Below are 24,124 nucleotides of genomic sequence, written 5' to 3' on the forward strand. Positions count from 1 at the left end.
TGATTGAAGTGGAGAGTAACTGTTCTGCTACACTTGGAGGTCCCAAAGATTTTCTTTAGTTTTCTTTTTTGGGATTTCTAAATTGGCAGCTACATTCTACTTCTTAAACATTTGGCCTTAACCTCAGCATCCACCTGATTTGGTTTCTATTTTAAAAGCACCATTCCAATGGAAATGTCCCTGCTCTGAATTAAGCTGGGACTATGAATTTTACCACTAGCAAGAGAGAGCCAGCCGTGAGGTTAAAGCATCTGCCTACAATGCGGGAGACCCGGGTTCGATCCCTGGGTTGGGAAGATGCCCTGGAGAAGGAAATGGTAACCCACTCCAGTATTCTTGCCTGGAGAATCCCATGGATGGAGAAGCCTGGTAGGCTATAGACCAAGTGGTCGCAAAGAGGCGGACCTGACTGAGCGACTTCACTCACTTCACTTAGGTTATTTTGGTAGGTATCAATTTCCTTGACTATGACTTCAAATCCTGCTTCAGCTTCTTTTAGCCATGGAGGATTTCTAGCTGGGTTGTAGATGAGGGTAAAATATCCCATGGAGAACTCCTTCAGTAACCACATTTGGAAAATCGCTGGCTACAAGCAAGACATATGGATCCCTGAGAACAGCAGCACCGGCTGGTGGGACAGTTTGCTTTACTCTTCAGACTCTGTCTTATCAAAAGATCCACAATCCTCTGTCTTTGGTAGAGAGGGCAAGTGTTGAACATTTAGGAAATCAGGAAATAGTTTGAGAAGTTCTTCATTTTCCAGAATGACAGCCTGTAAATAGGTTTCAAACCTTGTCATCGCTGTTCCAACATTTGGGACCCAGTTCCAAACATGTTTAGAAGGAATTTCTGGGGTTTTAATACATTTCTTGTGGTATTGGAGAAGACTCTTTAGAGTCCTTTGGACTGCAAGGAGATCCAACCAGTCCATTCTGAAGGAGATCAGCCCTGGGATTTCTTTGGAGGGAATGATGCTGAAGCTGAAACTCCAGTACTTTGGCCACCTCATGCGAAGAGTTGACTCATTGGAAAAGACTCTGATGCTGGGAGGGATTGGGGGCAGGAGGAGAAGGGGATGACAGAGGATGAGATGGCTGGATGGCATCACTGACTCGATGGACATGAGTCTGAGTGAACTCTGGGAGTTGGTGATGAACAGGGAGGCCTGGTATGCTGCGATTCATGGGCTCGCAAAGAGTCAGACATGACTGAGCGCCTGAACTGAACTGAACTGAGCTGAAGCTTTTTGTGCAGGGCATGAAATTCGCTATACCCTTTTTCAACAAAATTTTTTTTTTTTTCCCATTCATTAGCACTTCTATCTTAAAAACTGTGTATCCCCACTCCAGGTCACTCTCCTCATACGAAAAGGATGGGATGTAGACCTTTATGGTCACACCAGTTGGCCAGCAGAGGGCCCATAGTATAATCTTTCTGAAGATATTTTAAGTGGCAGTTAAACTATACGTGTGTAGTACTGGCAGTGTAGGTAACTCAACTGAAGTGACAGGAGTGTGAATAGCATTGATCAAGTTCATCCAGACCCATGAAATGACAAGTAGGTAATAACTGCCACTTACATTGATGGTAAGACTTAGATGCATGTGGTTTCAGAGAGAGATGGAGAAATGTGGAAAAATGTTCATCATAAAAATCAATGAGCTTTCTGTTCTCTGTTTTCCAAGTATCCTTCCTGAATAGAAGAGTGCTGCCTGCAATAAGGGAGACCTGGGTTCAATCCCTGGCTTGGGAAGATCCCCTGGAGAAGGGAAAGGCCACCCACTCCAGTATTCTTGCCTGGAGAATTCCATGGACTGTACCGTCCATGGGGTTGCAAAGAGTCAGACATGACTGAGTGATTTTCACTTTCACCCTATAGTAAAAACCAGTGCATAACTTATAGTCCATTTATTTTAGAAAAGCAAACTGATTTGTTTTTGGTGACAATGATGGGACCAGAAAGCTTTAGCTGGCCTACTTAAAGGGCAATCCAAACACAGTGCCACTTTGGCTATAGTGCAACCAGCAATGGCACAAAATGAAAACCAGACTGGGAACTCACAAATGAGGTTGTGAGGGTGGTAATAAATGGACTACATTAGGACTTCTGTTGTGCGTACAAAGCAGTGCAGAAAGACATATCTGACTACTACGTTCAGTGCTGCTGCTGCTGCTTTCAAAGTTATTTGTAGCATATATTCTATGTACTTTTCATAAATAGTTTCTCAAAGGGTTAAGACAGTGAGTACATGCTATAGGGTAGGCACTTTTCAAGTGCTTTATGTATATTAATCCTTAAAGCAATCTCATGAGATAGCACTGCTATTATCCTCATTTTCAGATAAGGAAAGGGAGGTAAAGTTGAAGCAAATAGTCCATGGTCATATAATTATGATTGTTTATGGCAAAAAGTGAAGAAGAACCAAAGAGCCTCTTGATGAAAGTAAAATAGGAGCGTGAAAAAGTTGGCTTAAAGCTCAACATTCAGAGAACTAAGATCATGGCATCTGGTCCTATCACTTCATGGCAAATAGATGGGGAAACAGTGGCAGACTTTTTTTGGGGGGCTCCAAAATCATTGCAGATGGTGACTGCAGCCATGAAATTAAAACATACTTACTCCTTGGAAGAAAAGTTATGACCAACATAGACAGCATGTTAAAAAGCAGACATTACTTTGCCAACAAAGGTTCATCTTGTCAAAGCTATAGTTTCTCCAGTAGTCATGTATGGATGTGAGACCTGGACGATAAAGGAAGCTGAGTGCTGAAGAATTGATGCTTTTGAAGTGTGGTGTTGGAGAAGACTCTTGAGAGTCCAACCAGTCCATCCTAAATAAAATCAGTCCTGAATATTCATTAGAAGGACTGATGCTGAAGTTGAAGCTCCCATACTTTGGCCACCTGATGGAAAGAACTGACTCATTTGAAAAGACCCTGACTGAAGGTGGGAGGAGAAGGGGATGACAGAGGATGAGATGGTTGGATGGCATCACTGACTCAATGGACATGAGTTTAAGCAAGCTCCAGGAGTTGGTGATGGATAGGGAGGGTGGCGTGCTGCAGTCCACGGGGTCGCAAAGAGTTGGACATGACTGAGCGACTGAACTGAACTGATATAATTATAGGAGGCAGAACCAGGATTTGAGGGGAAGCATTCTGACTATAGAGTCCAGGCTCATAACCCTGAATATACCCCCATTAGTCCCACCAGCTTTCAGAAGGAGGAAGCTAATCTACCCTACTTCTCTATAAAGAAAGGGTCTCACTTCTTCCTTCCAGGGACCCAGAAAGACTTCCTCTGCTCTTTGACCTGTTAACTGCTCTGTTTTATGAGGAATCAGAGGAATCTCAAGAGGAATCAAGGGGAATCGAAAGATTAAAAATAACACAGCTTTCAAAATAAACACAACTCCAATGGTCTGCATGCAAGTCAGGAAAAGCCGATGTTATCAGACTGAACAATGATAACGCTTGAGGCTAAGAAAAGACACTGCAAGGGTAGGTCATCTTCCAAAATTCACATGTGCCAGGCTCCCAAGGGGTTAACTGTTATTAACGACCAGAGCCCAGGCAGTCTGGGCTTCCCAGGTGGCACTAGTGGTGAAGAACCTGCCTGCTGATGCAGGAGACATAAGAGACGAGGGTTTGATCCCAGGATCGGGAAGATCCCCTGGAGAAGGGCATGGCAACCCATTCCAATATTCTAGCCTGGAGAACCCCATGGACAGAGAAGTCTGGCGGGCTGCGGTCCATAGGACTGCAAAGACTGAGACACGACTAAAGCTACTTAGCGCATGGGCAGCATGCAGACAGTTTAGGCAGATGCTGGTGGCATGCTTAAGCGGCTGTGACATGATTGTGTTGTTGCTTTGAAAACATTTTAGTATAATAGGATTTAAAATTTCCCCTTTTCTTTGGATTTTTCAGTTAATATTGGCATTAAATTAAAGCATTAAGTCAACTAGCTTAGTGCAAAGCAAATTATGTCAGGTTCAGCATTGAAGCCTTCACTATGGAATATCTATTGACTCAAGCTTATTAACTTGTAAATCCTCTAGTTTTAGATTATGATCTATTGATTATCTGCTTTTATTTGCACCTTAAATGAATAAACAAAAAGAAATGATCACAGTTTAGTCATTATACCTTAAGAGAAAACGTACTTAAGCTAAGCATACTTAATTAAAAATAAAAACAACTTATATTTGTTCTGAGAGCTAGAAGTTGTGCTTCTTATTTTCAGTGAGGCAAGTCAAAGACTGTTTTTAGACCCTTGGACAAAACAGGGAAAAAATGTTTCTCACTGAGGATAGACTTTATGGTATGAGTTTGGCATCTTAAATGCATTATTAGAATTATTCTGCAATCTATCATTTTGCTTGCCCTGTTTAGCAAAAAACCAAAAAATGATCTTTTTAATGCAAGAGGAAATTCTCTGAGAAGCCCTGTGACTAATGTCTGGGGAATGAGGTAAGCTTTGAGAGCCGAGGTCCTTTAATAAAAACAAAAGCAGTTAACTTAGAAGACAGCTCTGTCACTCATACTAGAGGGGGCATTTGGCAGATTACCTACTTTTTATGAGTCTTGGTTTCTAACAGTTAATATATCTCTCATGGACTTTTGTAAGGATTAAACTGGATGACCTTCTGAAAGAGCCTGGTACATAGTCGTTGTTCAGTCACTAAGTCATGTCCAACTCTTCGTGACCCTATAAGCAGCAGTGCACCAGGCTTCCCTGTCCTTCACTATCTCCTGGAGCTTGCTCAGAACTTCTTTGGTGTCCCCTGAGTCAGTGATGTCATCCAACCATCTCATCCTCTGTCACTCCCTTCTCCTCTTGCCCTCAAGCTTTCCCAGCTGCTGCTGCTGCTAAGTCACTTCAGTTGTGTCTGACTCTGTGCGACCCCATAGACGGCAGCCCACCAGGCCCCCCATCCCTGGGATTCTCCAGGCAAGAACACTGGAGTGGGTTGCCATTTCCTTCTCCAGTGCAAGAAAGTGAAAAGTGAAAGTGAAGTCGCTCAGTCGTGTCTGACTCTTAGCAACCCCATGGGCCACAGCCTACCAGGCTCCTCTGTCCATGGGATTTTCCAGGCGAGAGTACTGGAGTTGGGTGCCATTGCCTTCTCTGACTTTCCCAGCATCAGGGTCTTTTCCAGTGAGCTGTCTCTTCAAAATCAGGTGGCCAAAGTATTGCAGCTTCATCTTCAGCATCAGTCCTTCCAATGAATATTCAGGTTTGATAGTTGATTTCCTTTAGGATTGACTTGCTTGACTTCCTTGCTGTCTAAGGGACTCTCAAGAGTCTTATCCAGCACCACAGTTCAAAAACATCAATTCTTTAGGTGCTCAGCCTTCTTTATGGTCCAGCGACTGGAAAGATCAAAGCCTTGACTACATGGACCTTTTTCAGCAAAGTGATGATTCTGCTTTTTAATACACTGCCTAGGTTTGTAATAGCTTTTCTTCCAAGGAACAGCATCTTTTAATTTTGTGGCTTACCATTTGGAGTGATTTGGGAGCTCAATAAAATGAAATATGACACAGTTTCCAGTTTTTCCCCATTTATTCGCCATGAAGTGATGGGACCGGTTGCCATGATCTTCATTTTTTGAATGCTGAGTTTTAAGTCAGCTTTTTCACTCTCTTCTTTCACCTTCAACAAGAGGTTCTTTAGTTCCTTTTCACTTTCTGCCATTAAAGTGATATCAGCTGCATATCTGAGGTTGTTCATATTTATTTCTCCTGATAGTCTTGATTCCAGTTTATGAGTCATCCAGTCCAGCATTTCACATAATATACTTTTGCATATAAGTTAAATAAACAGGGTGACAATATATAGCCTTGATGTACTCCTTTCCCAATTTTGAACCAGTGTTTTTTTCCATGTCCAGTTCTAATTGTTGCTTCTTGTCCTACATACAGGTTTTTCAAGGGGCAGGTAAGGTAGTGTGGTGTTTCCATTTCTCTAAGAATTTTCCAAGTTTGTTGTGACCCACACAAAGGCTTTAGTGTAATGAAGCAGAAGTAGATTTTTTTTTAATTCCCTTGCTTTTTCTATAATCCAATCAGTGTTGGCAATTTTACCTCTGGTTTCTCTGCCTTTTCTAAATCCAGCTGGTACATCTGGAAGTTCTTGGTTCACGTACTGCTGAAGCCTAGCTTGAAAGATTTTGAGCGTAATCTTGCTAGCATGTGACATGAGTGTAATTGTACAGTAATTTGAACATTTTTGGCATTGCCTTCTTTTGGGAATGGAATGAAAACTGACCTTTTCTAGTCTTGTAGCCACTGCTGAGTTTTCCAAATTTCCTGGCATATTGAGTGCAGTACTTTAACAGCATCATCTTTTAGAATCTGAAATAGCTCAATTGGAATTCTATCACCCCCACTAGCTTTGTTCATAGTGATTCTTCCTAAGGCCCACTTGACTTCACAATCCAGGATGTCTGCCTCTAGTTGAGTGATCACACCATCGTGGTTACCTGGGTCATTAAGACCTTTTTTGTATAGTTCGTCTGTGTATTCTTGCCACTTCTACTTAATCTCTTCTGCTTCTGTTAGGTCCTTGCCATTTCTGACCTTTTTTGTGCCGATCTTTGCATGAAGTGTTGCCTTGGTAGCTCCAGCTTTCTTAAAGAGAACTCTCGTCTTTTGCATTCTATTGTTTTCTTCTATTTCTTGCATTGTTCACTTAAGAAGGCTTTCTTATCTTTCCTTGCTGTTCTTTGGAACTCTGCATTCAGTTGGGTATGTCTTTCCCTTTCTTCTTGGTCTTGCCTTTTTTTGTTTCCCCTCAGCTATTTGTAAGGCCTCCTCAGACAACCATTTTGCCTTGTTGCATTTCTTTTTTCTTGAGGATAGCCTTTGTTACCACCTCCTGTACAATGTTAGGAACCTTTGTCCATAGTCCTTCAGGAACTCTGTATACCAGATTTAATCTTTGAATCTATTCATCACCTCTACTTTATAATCATAAGGGATTTGATTTAGGTCATACCTGAATGGCCTAGTGGTTTTCCCTACATTCTTCAATTTGAGTGAGCCTGAATTTTGCAATAATGAGCTCAAGATCTGAACCATAGTCTGATCCAGGTCTTGTTTTTGCTAACTGTATAGAGCTTCTCCATCTTCGGCTACAAAGAATATAATCAATCTGATTTTGGTGTTGACCATCTGGTGATGTCCATGTGTAGTCTTCTCTTGTGTTGTTGGAAGACGGTGTTTGCTATGACCAGTGCATTCTCTTGGCAAAACACTGTTAGTCTTTTCCCTGCTTCATTTTCTACTCCAAGGCCAAACTTGCCTTCATGCCAGGTATCTCTTGACTTCTTAGTTTTGCATTCCAGTCCTCTATGAAGAAAAGTATATCTATATATACACACACACACACATATTTAGTGTTAGTTCTAGGAGTTCTTGTAGGTCTTCACAGAATTGTTCTTCATCTTCTTTGGCTTTAGTGGTTGGGTCATAGACTTGGATTACTGTGATGTTGAATGGTTTGCCTTGGAAACGAACTGAGATCATTCTGTCATTTTTGAGATTGCACCCAAATACTGCATTTAGGACTCTTTTGTTGACTATGAGGGCTACATCATTTCTTCTAAGGAATTCTTGCCCACAGCAGTAGATATAATGGTCATCTGAGTTAAATTCACCCATTCCTGGCCATTTTAGCTCACTGATTCCTAAAATGTCAGTGTTCACTCTAGCCATCTCCTGTCTGACCACACCCAATTTACCTTGATTTATGGACCTAACATTCCAGGTTTCTAATATTGTTCTTTATAGCATTGGGCTTTACTTTCACCACTGGACACGACCACAACTGGGTGTTGTTTCCGCTTTGGCTCAGGCTCTTCATTCTTTCTGCAGCTCTTTCTCCACTCTTCCCCAGTAGTATATTGGACACCTACCGACCTGGGGGGCTCATCTTTCAGTGTCATATCTTTCTGCCTTTTCATACTGTTCATGGGGTTCAGTAAAAGTGCTCAGGTTCTTGCTATCAGAAGCAGCTAAGGAAATGATTTGATTTCAAAGGGCACATGTTTTTTATAATTGAAGTACACTTGATTTATTTATAAATTTGATTTTATGCTGTGTTTAAAGATCTCACCAAAGAAAAATGCTGTGATAGGTTTATGGCCTGAGAGTCAAATCTGTGGTCAAATACCGATTGAGCATCTACTTTTTCTAACATAGTGCTCAGCACTAAAGGGACTGGAAAAGAAGTAGAAAGTATTCAAATCTTAGATTTCAGGTACTGCAACTCATGAAGAATGCAAAACTCACATTCAAGAAAGCACTTCAAAAACACATGGAAACTAGCACTAAAGAAGTTATTATGCACTTAAGCAGTGAGAAAAAACTCCACAGCAAGGAAAGAGCTTTAAATAGCAACAGACAGGAAATGTTTAGGTATATGTGATAGAAGAGTAGTCATTGTATCATCCAATGTAAGATTTCAGCAAATTAAAACAAATTTTAAATTTCTAGAATCTTAAGAGTCAGAAGAGCATTTGCAGTTAGCTATTTGTCCATCACATCTGATGCAGAAATCCCAGAAGACTAGGGGTAGAAAGGTACAAGGAGAGGCTTCCTTGCAAACATAATGAGATGAAAGATCAATTTGTAAAAGCTTTATTTACTATAACTAAGACTCTGGAATCTGCTAATTTAGAAGAAGAATGATTCTATAACAGCTTCATTGAATTGAAGGTAGAAAATTGCTGCCTGTTACTTGGATTACCTTCTGCCAGGCTAATGTAAGATCACTGCAAGTTTATGGAGGCAAGACCACCAAGAACTCAGATTGTTCAGGAATGAGGTTGGTTGCGCTCATCAGCCAAATAATCCTAATTTGTTAGGGAGATAAGAAAAGGGAAGTCATAAATACAACAACTGGCCTCATGACCTATTATAGAAATAAAGTCTATAGATTGTACTGTGTGTTGTGTATATAAATATTCATTCTCTTTTCACCCAATATTGTACACCTGATGTTTTCAGGTGGTTACACTTATATTTAATTTTGGGGCTATAGATTATATAAATGGGATTAGGAAAAAACCTGGAGAAAGATTTGGGAAATTAGTAAGAGTTCCTGGGCTTGAAGCTGGATATAGAAATAAGAGACTTTTATTTTGCAATGAATGCATTTTATTCTGGTTTAGCTGGAATGTGGGGATATTTTGGAAGATGATATGGGAAGAAATGAAGGAAGTTAGACACCCGGATGATGAACTGGCATTCAAGGTAGCCTTCATTACCAGTACGTGAATGTTACAAAGAGCAGATCTGTAAACTGGGAAAATGTCTACATTACACAACTCATCTGGTGGCTGAGCCTTAAGTCTCCAAGCTATGAAGCATTTACCTGTCAAAGGGGCATCACAGGGATGTCAGTGGTTGAATCTGACCTTTCAGAATCCTAGGCTGAAGGTCAATGCACATACTAATGGGTCTTGGGAATTAAAGGAACAGGCAGGGGCCAAACCCAGACTCCTGAAACCCAGAATCTGATTGTATATCCCTCCTCCTGAACTATTTTTTTTTCTCTCAGTTAACTGTATGGTTTTCACCTTCAAAGCCCTGCTCCAGTGTCACCTTCTTTTAAGCTTTCCCTGGCCTCCTTACATTAAGTTTCACTCTCCCTGTCCCACCAAGCCAACACTCTCCCTAGTCCCATGCTTGGCCAACATAATACTCTCCTGAAAGGCGAACACAGAATCACTGATCCCTCATCTATGGTCTATTTTTCTCCATTGCCCTTATCATTCATATATACACATACATTCACACACATGTTAATATACACATATATTTTAACTTGCTTATTTATCCTGTTTACTATCTTTCCTCACTAGAATAAAAGCCTAAAAAGGAAAGAATTTTTGTATTCTTTTTGTTGTATTTACTGCTGCATATCCTGGTGGCATACTAATTGGATAAGTGAATGAATGAATGAGTGAAGCCCTGGATTAGTCCCTGAAAAGGGAAGAATAAGAGTTTTGCAGGGTGGAGGAGCTGGAAATATTTACCTCATTTATTAGCTTTCAGTACATCATGATGTGGTTTATGACTCCATGCTAAGTGGTTCAAAAATTATATTGTCTGCTTTTAACTATGCTACTTTGGAAACATGGGTAACTTTCAAGGTTCCTGAAAAATGGAAAACCATGGTTAAGACAGAATACCTAAATTCATAACTAAATAAAGAACAAAAAAGAGACCAGTTTGATATTTCTTACTTATGAGACAAGCTTTTTCATCAATCATAGTATAAGATATAAACACTGACAGTTCAAGCATCTTTGACCAGAAATTGACAAAAAAAAAAATTCATATTGTCAAGGAGACCACATGGAAAATGCTTTGATATCCAGCATCTAAAATTGCACCTAAAAATTCTGTGTCTTGTTGATGTTGTTCAGTCGCTCAGCTGTGTTTCACTCTTTCCAGCCCCATGAATGGCGGCACACCAGGCTTCCCTGTCCTTCACTATCTCCCGGAGTTTGCTTAAATTCATGTCCATCAAATTGATGATGCCATTCAACTGTCTCATCCTCTGTCATCCCCTGCCCTCAATCTTTCCCATCAGTTTCTTTCCAATGGAGTCAGCTCTTCACATCAGTTGGCCAAAGTATTGGAGCTTCAGCTTCAGCACGAATCCTTCAATGAATATTCAGGGATGATTTCCCTTAGGATTGACTGGTTTGATATCCTCCCTGTCCAAAGGACTCTCAAGAGTCTTTTCCACCACCACAGTTCAAAAGCATCAATACATCCATGCTCAGCCTTCTTTACGGTCCAACTCTCACACCTGTATGTGACTACTGGAAAAACCATAGCCATGTGGACCTTGGTTGGCAAAGTGATGTCTCTGCTTTTTAATATGCTTCTTGGTTTGTCATAGCTTTTCTTCCAAGGAGCAAGCATCTTTTAATTTCATGGATGTAGTCACCATCCACATTGATTTTGGAGTCCAAGGAAATAAAAGTCTGTCCCTGTTTCCATTTTTCCTCCTTCTATTTGCCATGAGGTAAGGAGGCCATATGCCATGCTTTTACTTTTTTGAACATTTATGTTTAAGTAGGTTCTTTCACTCTCCTCCTTCACCCTCATCAAGTGGCTCTTCAGCGGCTCTTCACTTTCTGCCATTAGTGTGGGTGTTATCTGCATATCTGAAGTTGTTGATACTTCTCCCAGTAATCTTGATTCCAGCTTGTGAATCATCCAGCCCAGCATTTCACACGAGATATTCTGCATTTAAGTTAAATAAGCAGGGTGACAATATACAGCCTGATGTACTCCTCTCCCAAATATGAACCAGTCTGTTGTTTCATGTCCAGTTTTAACTGTTGCTTCTTGACCTGCATACAAGTTTCTCAGGAGACAGGTAAGGTGGTCTGGTATTCCAATCTCTTCAGAATTTTCCAGTTTGCTGTGATCCACACAGTCAAAGGCTTTAGCATAGTCAATGAAGCAGAAGTAGGTGTTTTTTCTGGAAACTTCTTGCTTTTCCTATGATCCAGAGGATGTTGTCAATTTGGTCTTTGGTCCCTCTGCTTTTTCTAAATCCAGCTTGTACATCTGGAAGTTCTTGGTTCACTTACTGTTGAAGCCTAGCTCGAAGGATTTTGAGCATTACCTTGCTAGCATGTGAAATAAGCACAATTGTGCAGCAGTCTGAATATTCTTTGGCATTGCCTTTCTTTGGGATTGGAATGAAAATTTATCTTTTCCAGTTCTGTGGCCACTGCTGAGTTTTCCAAACTTGCTGGCATATTAAGTATAGCACTTAAATAGCATCATCTTTTAGGATTTGAAATAGTTCAACTGGAATTCCATCACCTCCACTAGCTTTGTTCGTTGTGATGTTTCCTAAGGCCCACTTGACTTCATAGTCCAGGATGTCTGGCTCTAGGTGAGTGATCATACTACCATGGCTATCTAGGTCATTAAGACTTTTTCCATACAGTTCATCTGTGTGTTCTGACCACCTTTCTTAATCTCTTCTGCTTCTGTTAGGACCTAACTGTTTGTGTCCTTCATTGTGGCTATCTTTCCTTGAAATGGGCTTCCCTGATAGCTCAGTTGGTAAAGAATCCACCTGCAAGGTAGGAGACCCCAGTTCAATTCCTGGGTCAGGAAGATCCACTGGAGAAGGGACAGGCTACCCACTCTTGTATTCTTGGTCTTCCCTTGTGGCTCAACTGGTAAAGAATCTGCTGCTATGAAGGAGACCTGGGTTCTATTCCTGGGTTGAGATGATCCTCTGGAGAAGGGAAAAGCTACCCACTCCAGTATTCTGGTTTGGAGAATTCCATGGACATTATAGTCCATGGGGTCACAAACAGTTGGACATGACTGAGCAACTTTCACACTTTCTTGAAAAGTTCCCTTGGTATCTCTAATCTTCTTGACTCTTCCAATCTATTGTTTTCTTGATGTACTAACTAATGATAGTATTAGCTCTTGATTAAGAAAATATTCTACTGATGATTTTGTCTATGTCTATTCAACATGCCAGCAAATGTGGACAATTCAGCAGTGGCTACAGGACTGGAAAAGGTCAGTTTTCATTCCAATCCCAAAGAAAGGTAATGCCAAAGAATGTTCAAACTAGTGCACAATTGCACTCATCTCACATGCATGCTAGCAAAGTAATGCTCAAAATTCTCCAAGCCAGGCTTCAACATGAACCATGAACTTCCAGATGTTCAAGATGGATTTAGAAAAGGCAGAGTAACCAGAAATCTAATTGCCTACATCTGTTGGATCATCAAAAAAGCAAGAGAATTCCAGAAAAACATCTAATTTTGCTTTATTGACTACACCAAAGCCTTTGACTATGTGGATCACAATAAACTGTGGAAAATTCTTCAAGAGATGGACCAGACCACCTGACCTGCCCCCTGAGAACTCTGTATGCAGGTCAAGAAGCAACAGTTAGAACTGAACATGGAACAACAGACTGGAACATCAAGACTGTATGTTGTCACCCTGCTTTTTAACTTATATGCAGAGTACATCATGCAAAATGCTGGGCTGGATGAAGCACAAGCTGGAATCAAGATTGCCAAGAGAAATATTAATAACCTCAGATGCACCGATGACACCACCCTTATGGCAGAAAGCAAAAAAGAACCAAAGTGAAAGAGGAAAGTAAAAAAGCTGGCTTAAAACTCAACATTCAAAAGATGGAAGATCATGGCATCCGGTCCCATCACTTCACAGCAAATAGATGGGGAAACAATGGAAACAGTGACAGACTATTTCTTTGGGCTCCAAAATCACTGCAGATGGTGACTGCAGCCATAATATTATTAAAAGAATATTGGAAGAAAAGCTATGACCAACCTAGACAGCATATTAAAAAGCAGAGGCATTACTTTGCCAACAAAAATCTGTTGAGCCAAAGCTATGGTTTTTCCAGTAGTCATGTATGGATGTGAGAGTTGGACTATAAAGAAAGCTGAGTGCCAAAGAATTGATGCTTTTGAACTGTGGTGTTGGAGAAGACTCTTGAGAGTCCTTTGGACTGCAAAGAGATCAAACCATTCAATCCTAAAGGAAATCAGTCATAAATATTCATTGGATGGACTGATGCTGAAACAAAACTTCAATACTTTGGTCACCTGATGTGAAGAGATGACTCATTTAAAAAGACTCTGATGCTGGGAAAGATTGAAGGTAGGAGGAGAAGGGGACACAAAGAATGAGATGGTTGGATGGCATCAGTGAGTTGATGAACATGAGTCTGAGCAAACTCCAGAAGCTGGTGAAGGTCAGGGAAACCTGGCATTCTGTGGTCCATGGGATTGCAGAGTCAGACATGATTAAGTGACTGAACTGAGCTCAAGTCCTTTTAAAGGGCTTCCCTATTGGCTCAGTGGTAAAGAATCCACCTGCAATGCAGGAGATGCAATTTCAATGCCTCGGCTGAGAAGATTCCCTGGAGAAGGAAATGGCAATTCACTCGGTTAGTCTTGCCTGGGAAATCCCATGAACAGAGGAGCCTGGAAGGTTATACAGTCCATGGAGTCACAAAAAGTTGGACATGACTTATCAACAAAACAACAACAATAAGGACTCCTTTTAAAATGACTACTTTCACAGTATAAATAATATTTGTTCACTAGCCTGGATAACCCCATGGACCCAGAAGCCTGAGGTGGTATATTCCACAGGGTGATAAAAAGTTAGACATGACTGAAACAACTAGGCATGCATGCACGCACAATTTTTATAATTTATAAATAAATAAATATACATATAATGGGATGTGTACTCTAGAAATTTTTATAGGAGTGTACATTTTTAAAAGTTTGATAACAACTGGGCTATATTAACATTCTGTCTTTAGAAAAGCTATTACTAAGAAAATAAAACAAAATCATTTGCTTCTCTAAATAAAATGAAATCAGGTCACTAGCTTATTATGAATAAAATTCTAAAAGAACAAGTAACTCACTTAAGCTCCTGCCTTATAATGGACAGTTTTGTAGTACCTTTTGGAAGATAAATGCTTAAAGATGATTTTGTAAAAAAAAGTCTCATCCTCTTGACTAATTTCCCAGTGGGAAGTGCTGACTGTTATTGATAAAAACGATACCGACGGTCATTGCCTTGATGGCACTTTGAAGAATATAGTCGGAGACAAAAGTCCTATAAAAGGTGCATGTCACAAAATCATCTGAAACCGCTATTATGCTCTTGGGCTATTTTAACCAGTTACACTGTTACATTTATTTCATTAGTTCTTTTGACTATTTCTTAGGTTGAATGATTTGATCTAAATTCTCTGTTAAGCTTAAAGTCGTGTGAAGAAGACCAATGCAAATATAAGTGGTTTCAGCAAGGTATAAAATATTTACACTGTCTCTCACTCCCGTGTTACTTACAAGATGGCAAGTAATCAGTTACACTGCAAAATGCTGGGAGGGGAGGAGAGAGCTCCGGGTACACAGGGCACTACCCAGCCCAGGGAAGCAATGTTCAGTTATCATGGTGACTGTCATCTCAACAATTGTGCAAGTACATCATTCACTGGGGGTGACTCAAAACAGATGAAGAGGAGCTGAAAAATGGAAGAATTTTCCTTGTTTCGTGTCTCTCTGATAACTGGGCAGACTACGGAGAATGAAAGATGAGGCCTGCCCAATTCAAACCAGAGCACGTAGTCACCATCTGGGCATTTTAAAAGTAGGACACATGAAATGCTCAGATGTATCCCCCAACAGGGTGCAATAATACAGCAGTAAAAAGAAAACCACAGTGAACTATGGCCACTTTCACACTTGCAATCGTTCTGGTACAAGAGGAGGCAAGGATTTTCCAAAAACCTCCCCAAGATGCTCAGGTGCATGTTAACTGCTTACACGTTTGATGCACAGGGGTACATAGCATGCACACATATCCAGCAAAGGGCATCGTTCTCGTGGAAAGAAAGGGGACAGACCATTTTCGCTGGAGTGCTCAGCTGGAGGGCTCAAACCTGCAAATACTCAGTATTCTAACACAGTCAGAAACAGTTACTGCTGAAACAAATACTGACTTTTAAAGTGATATATTTGGCATTCAAAGGTGTACCCAACTGAATCGTTTCTTTTAGACTCTGTCAGATGGAAACGTTTATCTTTCTGAACTAGAATTACGAAGTTATTCAAAAGTTAATAAACAAAGAGCATTAACATATCTTTTCGGATCTTTGAAGGTGAGGTTAAGATTTCTTTTTCTGGAAACCTATATAAGCTTCTATACATTCCCAAAGCATGCAATCCAGTAACACTGCATGGCGCATCAGTACCGCATCAGTGAAAAGAAAATACTCAAACCTTGATTCTCTTCCAGCTTATTCTTTTGATGTATGTTTTCCAGTGAAAAAGAGAGCATCATTTATAGGGATAAATGTCAGCTATTATAGAACCACATGCTATTTGGCCACCCAATGAAAATGCATACATTAATATGTTTAATACATATATTTAAATGAATTTAAATTATATAGATAGATTGTATTATAATCCCTGCTTAAGTTCACTCACATTTGTAGTAAAAATGAATATTCACAATAGCAAGTAAACTCACAGGCCCCTCATTTACAGACTTGCGGCTTTAAGAACAGAGAGGCTGCAGGATGGCAGTGCTTATTATAAAAAAAAAGAAAAAAGCAAGAAAACATCTTAATGATAACTGATGGGAGGAATTTAAGACTGTTTCTTTTTTTTTTTTTTTTTGCCTTAGGAAGAAAAGACATTCTAAGGAAATGAGAGAATTAAAGAGTAATACATATTTAGGAAGAAAATTTACAAAGAGAATCTTTCCATTCAAATTTCTTGCTTCCAGTTGAAACCCCAGATACACTTAAGAGGATTCCTCCAGATTTCTTCTGGACTTTCCCAGAGGTTTTTTTTTTTGGTTGGGGGGGTGGTGAGGGCGGGGGAGGTGTCTCTTCATTTATGATCTTTTATCTACTCCTTGCTAAGAATTCTTACCGTCAATCTAACCATCCCATTTCTCCTGCCTATTTTGTAATGAATAAATAGCACATACTGTTAATTGGCCACCTGGGGTTCAGAGTGGAAATGTGGAGCTGGTGTCTGAAGGCTGCAATGTGCTGACAGTGGACTGACCACACTCTGTTTCACAGGACTGAAAACCAAGCCTCCTTGTTGCCCCTCCCCCGCTCCATTTCTTGACCGTCTGTGAGGCTAATATAATTTTTTAAAGTGATTTATCTCTAACAGATGGGGCCATCCAGCCACAGGGACCTGGATGCACAATGCCCCTCACAACTTTAATTTCTGGATGTGATAAGCATATATTCCACTAGTAAATAATTATCACTCTGTTAAGGAAAGGATGCCAAGGTGTGAGGTATCATGACCAGGTACTTCTGGGCAGAAAGGACACATCGGTGCGCTCTCTTGAGGCTGTTACCATCCTTAACCTAAATGTGCTCATTATTGTGTATTTCTAGAATGTGGTCGGTCACAAAGGAAGAGCATTAGTCACAGTTTAATGTACGCAGCAATACTTAGGTAAACATTAAGTTTTTGGTAAATCAGGAATGACACAGGGTAAGATAAGAAAAGATGGCGACACAGGTCCTGCACAGAGAAAACTGAGATGACCTCAGAAGAGTGACTGGCAATTCCTTTCCCCTCCTTCTGTATGTGGCTCTGTGGCATCTCAAGGGTAGTACCTGGGGCTGTGTCCTCAACCCTCTGGCTGTGGTCAAGGCTTCAGTTTTGAAGGCTGGTGCGGTGGCCCCAGGCCATTGCCCCAAAGCCAGTGAAGACCTCACAGTCTTACCTGATAAGGTTTGGAGTCGGACTGAGCACTGCCCACAGCTAAGTGAGGCATCACCTGAACACTGTGAACTTTAGGTATTATTTTACTTTATAATTACAATTCCCAGACTCTCTGGGATATTCTTTTCTTCTTTGTCTTCTTTTGGCCATGCCACGCAGCGTGCGGGCTATCATTTCCCTGACGAGCAGCTGAACCCGTACCCCTCTCACTGGCAGTGCAGAGTCTTACCACTGCACCATCAAGGAAGTCCCACAGGTGAAATTTTAAATGAGTTTAGTATCTCAGGTCAGTTCTGGAGAAGAAGACTCAGTAGCCTGCCCTTTCCTTTCTCAGTACGGTCACCTCGACTCTTAGGTCAAGAGTTGCCACAAGACCATTCTTCTATTAATGTGACTTGTTAAGTGGCACATGCTTCTGGGAAAGAGTTGGTAGGGAAGGAAGGGGGAATAAGAAAAAAGAAAGAAAACTTTTCGTTTTCTTTTAGAAAGTTCTGAATGAGCTTCCCCAGAAAGAACCCTCTTAATACACAAGCACAATGACACTGTCACATACTGATTTTCTTGTCAATCTATTTCGGATCATAATAACTAACATCCACTGAGTTATTTATTCTGTTTCGGCTACTCTATGGGGCTCTGCTCCTAGACCTAACCTCCCCAAGGCACACCAAGGAAGATGCTGAGACGGTCTGTAGCTCATTCTTGCCTGGCCCCCCAGAACCCAAGACATTGACTACCTCACTTGACAGCTTTGCTAGGCATCTGTTGGGAATATTTTAAATAAAGCTGTTTTACTATCAGCCCAATAAATGGGGAGAGATTAAAAAAATATCCCCCCTCTGCCTCCTGAACCAGAGATATGCCTTCAGATGCTTATTATAAAATTAGACTTCTGTTTCTTTGCCTGAGTTAGGAAATGTCAGTTTCTCCTCTCTTTGAATCTTACTCATTGTTTAAGGCACAGACCTCTCCCCAAAGTCTTCTTTAAACTTTTCAGACCAAGTGATCCTTTAGTTCTTTGAATCTATTATAAATGGTTTTCTATATTCCTATTAGACAATCATATTAAGCTATGTGGCATCTCTCACTCATATGGAGCTATGGTTTGTGGCTTTCATTTATTGGTTTGGCCAAAGGTTTGTTCAGATTTTCTGTAACATCTTATGGAAAAACCCAAGTAGACCTTTTTGCCAACCCAATATTTAGCTGTTTCTAAATAACATCTTATTTCCTACAGGCTGATAACTCAAGAGGCAGCACTGTTAGTAGAAAGAACAGACTTCAGAATTAATGAGACCTGAAACTGAACCTTGCGTGACCATGGGCATGTCTCTGAGCTTCTGTTTCTTCACTAATAAATTGTAAATAAAAATGCTCACTCCACAAAGTGGATATTACGATGAAATGAGATAGCATGTGTAATGTGTCCACAATATGTTTTATGTAGAAAGTTATCAGCCAATAACTGCTTATTGATTAAAACTGGAAGATACTATACTTTGCTGGTGGTGCAGTGGTTAAGAATCCATCTGTCAGTGCAGAAGACATGGGTTCTCTCCCGGGGATGGGAAGATCCCACATGTTGCGGGGCTGCTAAGCCCATGAGCCACACTCAGCCCATGTGCTGCGACTACTGGAGCCCACGTGCCCTAGAGCCCATCTTTGCAACATGAGAAGCCACCACAACAAGAAGCCTGCAAACCACAATGAAGAGTAGCCCCTGCCTGCCACAACTAGAGAAAGCCTACATGCAGCAATGAAGACCCAGCACAGCCAAAAATAAATAAATACAATAAAAAAACAGAAGGATTTAAGTGATTCTACCTCAATTGGATTTATCTGTAAACATATAAATTTCCCCTAAATACATAGCATTACCAAGCAATTTAAAAATTCTAGAATATGATTACAGTCTGAATAGAAACAAGAGACGAAATGCAAGTTTCCTCATGCTTATTACAGAGTATATCAATTCATCAATCCATTCATTCACTACACAAATGTCTGTCTAAAAGTGACATTGTTCTAGGTTATGAGAATAAGGGAAATAAGCAAATGAAAAAATCCCTGCTTTCATGGAGCTTATATTCTGGGTGGAGAGACAGACAGCAAATGAGATATATGAGTGAAAATATATACTGCTACATAATATTAAATATTAAAGAGAAAGATGAAGCAGGGAAGAGGGATAGAAAGTGCATGTGTGGTGGAGGAAGGGGAGTGAAATGATAACGAGGTACACCAGGCACTTTGGTATAAATGGAAAAAAAAAATTGACAGGGTCAAAGTCTTCCTCAAATATGAATGGTGTTTACTGTACAATTATGTTGATTAAGCATCCTCTTAATGCTGTGACTCAAAGAACAGGATCTGTTTCTTTGGAAATAGAGCAGAATTTGTACTTTCAATGCTGCTTGTCACCATTTAGGAAGAGGATGGAGTTTTGATGCTTCTCCCCACCAAGAGAAATACTTAAAAAGGTCAACTTCCATCATTCCACTTAGCATTCATTAGCTCTCCCCTCACTTGAGGCAGGATATATACCGAGGCCCACGAGGTCTCGCGAGTCTTGTTTGGAAAAACACTCCTGTTGGGGCACAGGAGAGAATTAGGGTAAATCCCCAGACAGGGCTTTTCTCTCTGGAAAATCTCCAGAGGGGACCATGCTCTTGACATTACAGAGCCAAAGAAGAGTTTTCAAGACTCTTTCTATTTCCATCCGAGTTCTTTTGTATGCTGGGTTGCCTGCCATTATGTTTATGTAATTCTGACAGTGTTCTTAATGACACACTAACAGATTGTAAAACACGCTGCTGGCATTTACTTGTTTTTTATATTTTTAAAACAATGTCCTTCATGTAACAGTAGTTAAGCGCGGCAGAAGGACATCATCAGAGGCATGGTTAAACTGTAATTTACACCATTAGGAAGGCAGGAGCAATTTTTATTGCCTGGCAATTTTCTTGCTGAAATATTTGGACCATATGGCTCAATTTGTGTAATAACCTTAATTTCTGCACCCTTCAGGTCTGCCTCCATCTCCTACGGAATGGTAAAATGCGGTTTAGCAGAAAAGGCAACTGTCTATACTTAGAGAGTTGAGATTAATAACTTGTCACGTCCTGTTTTTGGTGAAGGAATTCGAACAGCAGCCAGATGGTATCTCTACAAATAACTGTCAGGGGTCTTGATCTAATCAATACAATGTATTAATACATCTCCCCTTGCTGTTTCTCCAGGGGCCAGTGCACAACATCTGGAAAGAGTGGGGGGGCCCGCCAAGTAGAAAGCCGATTCTTTTCAGAATCAAACTGAGCCCAATTAATTTTTCATGTATCCTTGATAACTGTTTCATAATGAGCTATGCGTCTTGACGGATTTGGGGTTGGCAGAGCAGGCTGCCCCTGCTTTCTATCCCCATTCAGTCCACTTATAGAAACCAACCCATTAATCAAACTATCTGGCATAAAACCTGAATCTCAGCTCAGCAAGAGATCAATAACCATCCTGAAAAAACACAGAACCAGCCACTAATGGGCACAGGTATCCAGCCATGACACAAGCAATTGCTTGAGCAAAAATAAAGCTCTGTATCGTAATCACCCAATAGGAACTTATACGAGAAAGTTCATTACTTGTGTCTTGTCAAAAAGTAACATTTACATGCATTAAAAAAATACTGTAATTTTACTATCTAGACATGACTATTATCTTTCAGAGGTAGACAGTACACCTTTTGGAATGGATTAAAACTATGATTTTGTAATGTGAGTGAACATTTAATAATTTAAGTATCATAGAAAATGTTTAAAAATGAGTTATTTCACTTATCTTAAATCCAGAGTACCTGAGGGGCTCCTTCGTACAATCTTTAGCCCAGCTGTATATGATGCACAGCGAGCCTACTGTGGTGAGAACTCTGATGTGACATCGCTTGGGTCAGAATTCTTCCCTTTTTGGCTGCCTTAATCGTGAGACTTATAATACAAACCATCAACTTGTTCCTTTCCCAATGGTTTCATCTCAAACCCTTAGTCCCTGACCAAATTCAAACCAGTCCTTGTACTCTTCAGCTAGCACATCTCTTTTAGCTTGGCAGGCAGGGATTTCTGCATTCTGAGTCCCTCAAAAAGAGAGACCCAACATCTTTGTCTATGGAGAAAAATTCAGAGCAGAGAAGGGGAGATAGAGGAAACACACATGGCATACATCCTGAATTACGGCTTGCTTGGTGAAGCAGTCCTTGGCGGCTCTCAGACAACAGGTGGAAACCTGTTTTGCCCTTAGGAGAGTCTGAGATTTTCATTAGGAAAAAACTCCTGGGAAGTACTGCCATAGAGACAGTCCTTCATTGGCTGATAATCTGATCAGATCCTGCCAAGATGATAGAAAGGTCTAAGGAATCATCCAGGAACTTGAGGGTGATGCCACATTCATCTTTTCTGACAGCAGGACTGAGACTCATGATTCTGTGTGTGTTCAGTCAATGCTTTGTGGTTCCAGAGGGTGAGTGCTGGGTTTGGAAACAGAGGAAGGAGTTAGGACGGCCCCAGGTTCTTTTAAATGTTTGTACAGTCAATGCCTATGCACAACCAAAAATAATTGCTTATTATTTCGTGACTTATCCCTCTCCTTACTTGCTCTAAGAACATCATGGGCCCCAGTGAGGAAAGACTTTGCATCTGTCGTAGCTTCTGTGCATGACAGAATCTGAAAAGAAACTTAAGGTGAACAGCTGATGAGTGGAGGAGTCCCATAATATTTCTCGGTCTTGATCAACCACTTTCGATTTTGTGTGTATTGGTCCACAATTGCAGACGATGCACAGTTTTCACATGTGCATTAGTTTTCAGACAAGCTTGTTTTCAACTTTCGCTTTGTTTACTGATGCTTAGTGTGAATGAACAGTAAATACCCTGATCATGGTATGATTCTAGTGGAGTTGCATCGCATCAAGCAAGAAAGCTATTTCAACAAATGGGTTACAGGACACACTAAAATCTGAGATTTGGGATCCACAATACATGGTATTCATATTTTTCAATTTTGAGAATTTCATTAGCAAAATATTTAATACATACAAATTTATTTGGGGCCTCCTATTTCACAGCTATGATCCCCAAGGCTAGCCATTGGAACTTAGTAACATCCAGCTCCAGCATTAACAAGATGTTTCACCTTAAACATTATATCGAGATAAAAAAGATTCATTTGGAAACCCATCACATATGTATTCACAGGTGGCGGGTGTGGGTCATTGCATTTGGATTAAAAAGCAAATGTCTCTCTCTACATGAGAGGTCACTGGCTGGTATAAGGCAAAATCTTTTCACTGTTCGGCATAATTAAAATATTCCAACAGTGGTTTCAGTAATTTAAAAATCACGGTATTGTTGTAATATTTTTCTAGGCTTCAGGAGCTCACCATTGTTTGGCCCAATCAAATCTGGGAACACTGGAGAAGTTATCACCCATCAAGGTAATTACTTTCAAGTTGAAATAATTACTCTATCAATGTTAATGGTCTTTCAACTTCAATAAAGCACTCACCTGCCGATAATCACGGCTAACCTCTTGCTCTAATGCAATTCCCTCTCTATTTAGTAGGTTATATTACAGCCGTTACAGTGGTCACTTGTCCTGAACAGCTGCTGAATTTCACTTTGATCGGCTGTGAACCATAAAAGAATTGGTCATCTGTGTATGATTCCCCCTCACCCAGAAGCCCTTGCAGAGCTCAGAACGTGAGCTCTTGGCTACAAAGGGGGATTCGGGAGCAGCCATCTTGTCTCAGGTACTGGCGACTTTCCACTGGCGACAAGAGCCCTGGAGTTCAATTAGCTTCTGCCCTTCACTGCCATTTACAGCTTGCTGTCTCTGCTAAATAGTGTATATTCTGAATTTACAGCCTGGGCCTGTTTAGAGTGTGGGATAGTTCCTTTTACTTTCATATATATATATGTGTGTGTGCATATCCATATATCCATATATTATTTATTTATTTATTTATTTTTTGGGGTAAAAGTCACATAATAGAAAACATACTATTTTAACCATCTGGAACTATGCAGGTCAGCACTAGGTACTTCCACATTGTGAAAGTTCTCACATTGTCCATCTCCTGAATTTTTATCTTCTTAAACTGAAACTCTTTCCCCATTAAACTCTAACTCCCCATCCCCTCTCCCCTTCCCAGGCATCTACCAGTGTACTTTCTGACTCTATGAATTTGACTATCCTAAGTATATCATAATAAATGGAATCAAACAGTGTTTGTTAACAAGGCTCTGAGAAAATCTTGGTGTCTAAATAGAGCTTTCTTATAATTCAGCTAAAGAGCAGGAAAAAACAACATACCTGAGTTAAAGGGCAAACAGTCTTCCCACCCATGTCTCATACACTGATGGCAAAAGTGAAGTGGGTGGCTGCCAACCTGGCAGCATCTGTATGATTTGGGAAGTGTGTGTGTTTTTGGGAAGTGTGTGTGTGTGTGTGTGTGTCCAGAAGACCATATGTTTTGCTGATAGGATCTCAGCTCTAAGGGAATGGGTAGGGTCCTGTGAGTGTCACGGCAGGTACACAGAGCTGCGTCTAGAGTGGAAATGGCCTGAGGAGGACTCTTAGGGTGACCAGTGTGAGATATTGATGGTCCTGAGAGGAGACGGCTCAGGACTAAACCTCAGGGAGATGAAAAGCATATTCTCGCTTTGGGAAACTTAGGAAGGAAATAGAGTCTAGCCCAATATCTGAGATGTTACCTGGAAATTAACTGTAAGGTAAGAGGAAATGTTTAAACTTGCA

At 40.5% G+C, this 24,124-nt stretch overlaps 1 protein-coding gene and 1 pseudogene across 1 annotated transcript in view; both read right to left on the reverse strand.

Moving 5' to 3' along the window:
* The window catches only part of USH2A (usherin), a 935,662-nt gene that overhangs the window by 101,041 nt on the left and 810,497 nt on the right, over positions 1 to 24,124 (reverse strand). The window lies entirely within an intron of this gene.
* LOC102172086 lies at positions 513 to 23,107 on the reverse strand (annotated as a pseudogene).

This window comes from Capra hircus, chromosome 16 (assembly GCF_001704415.2).
Source record: "Capra hircus breed San Clemente chromosome 16, ASM170441v1, whole genome shotgun sequence".
NCBI classification, from domain to species: Eukaryota; Metazoa; Chordata; class Mammalia; order Artiodactyla; family Bovidae; genus Capra; species Capra hircus.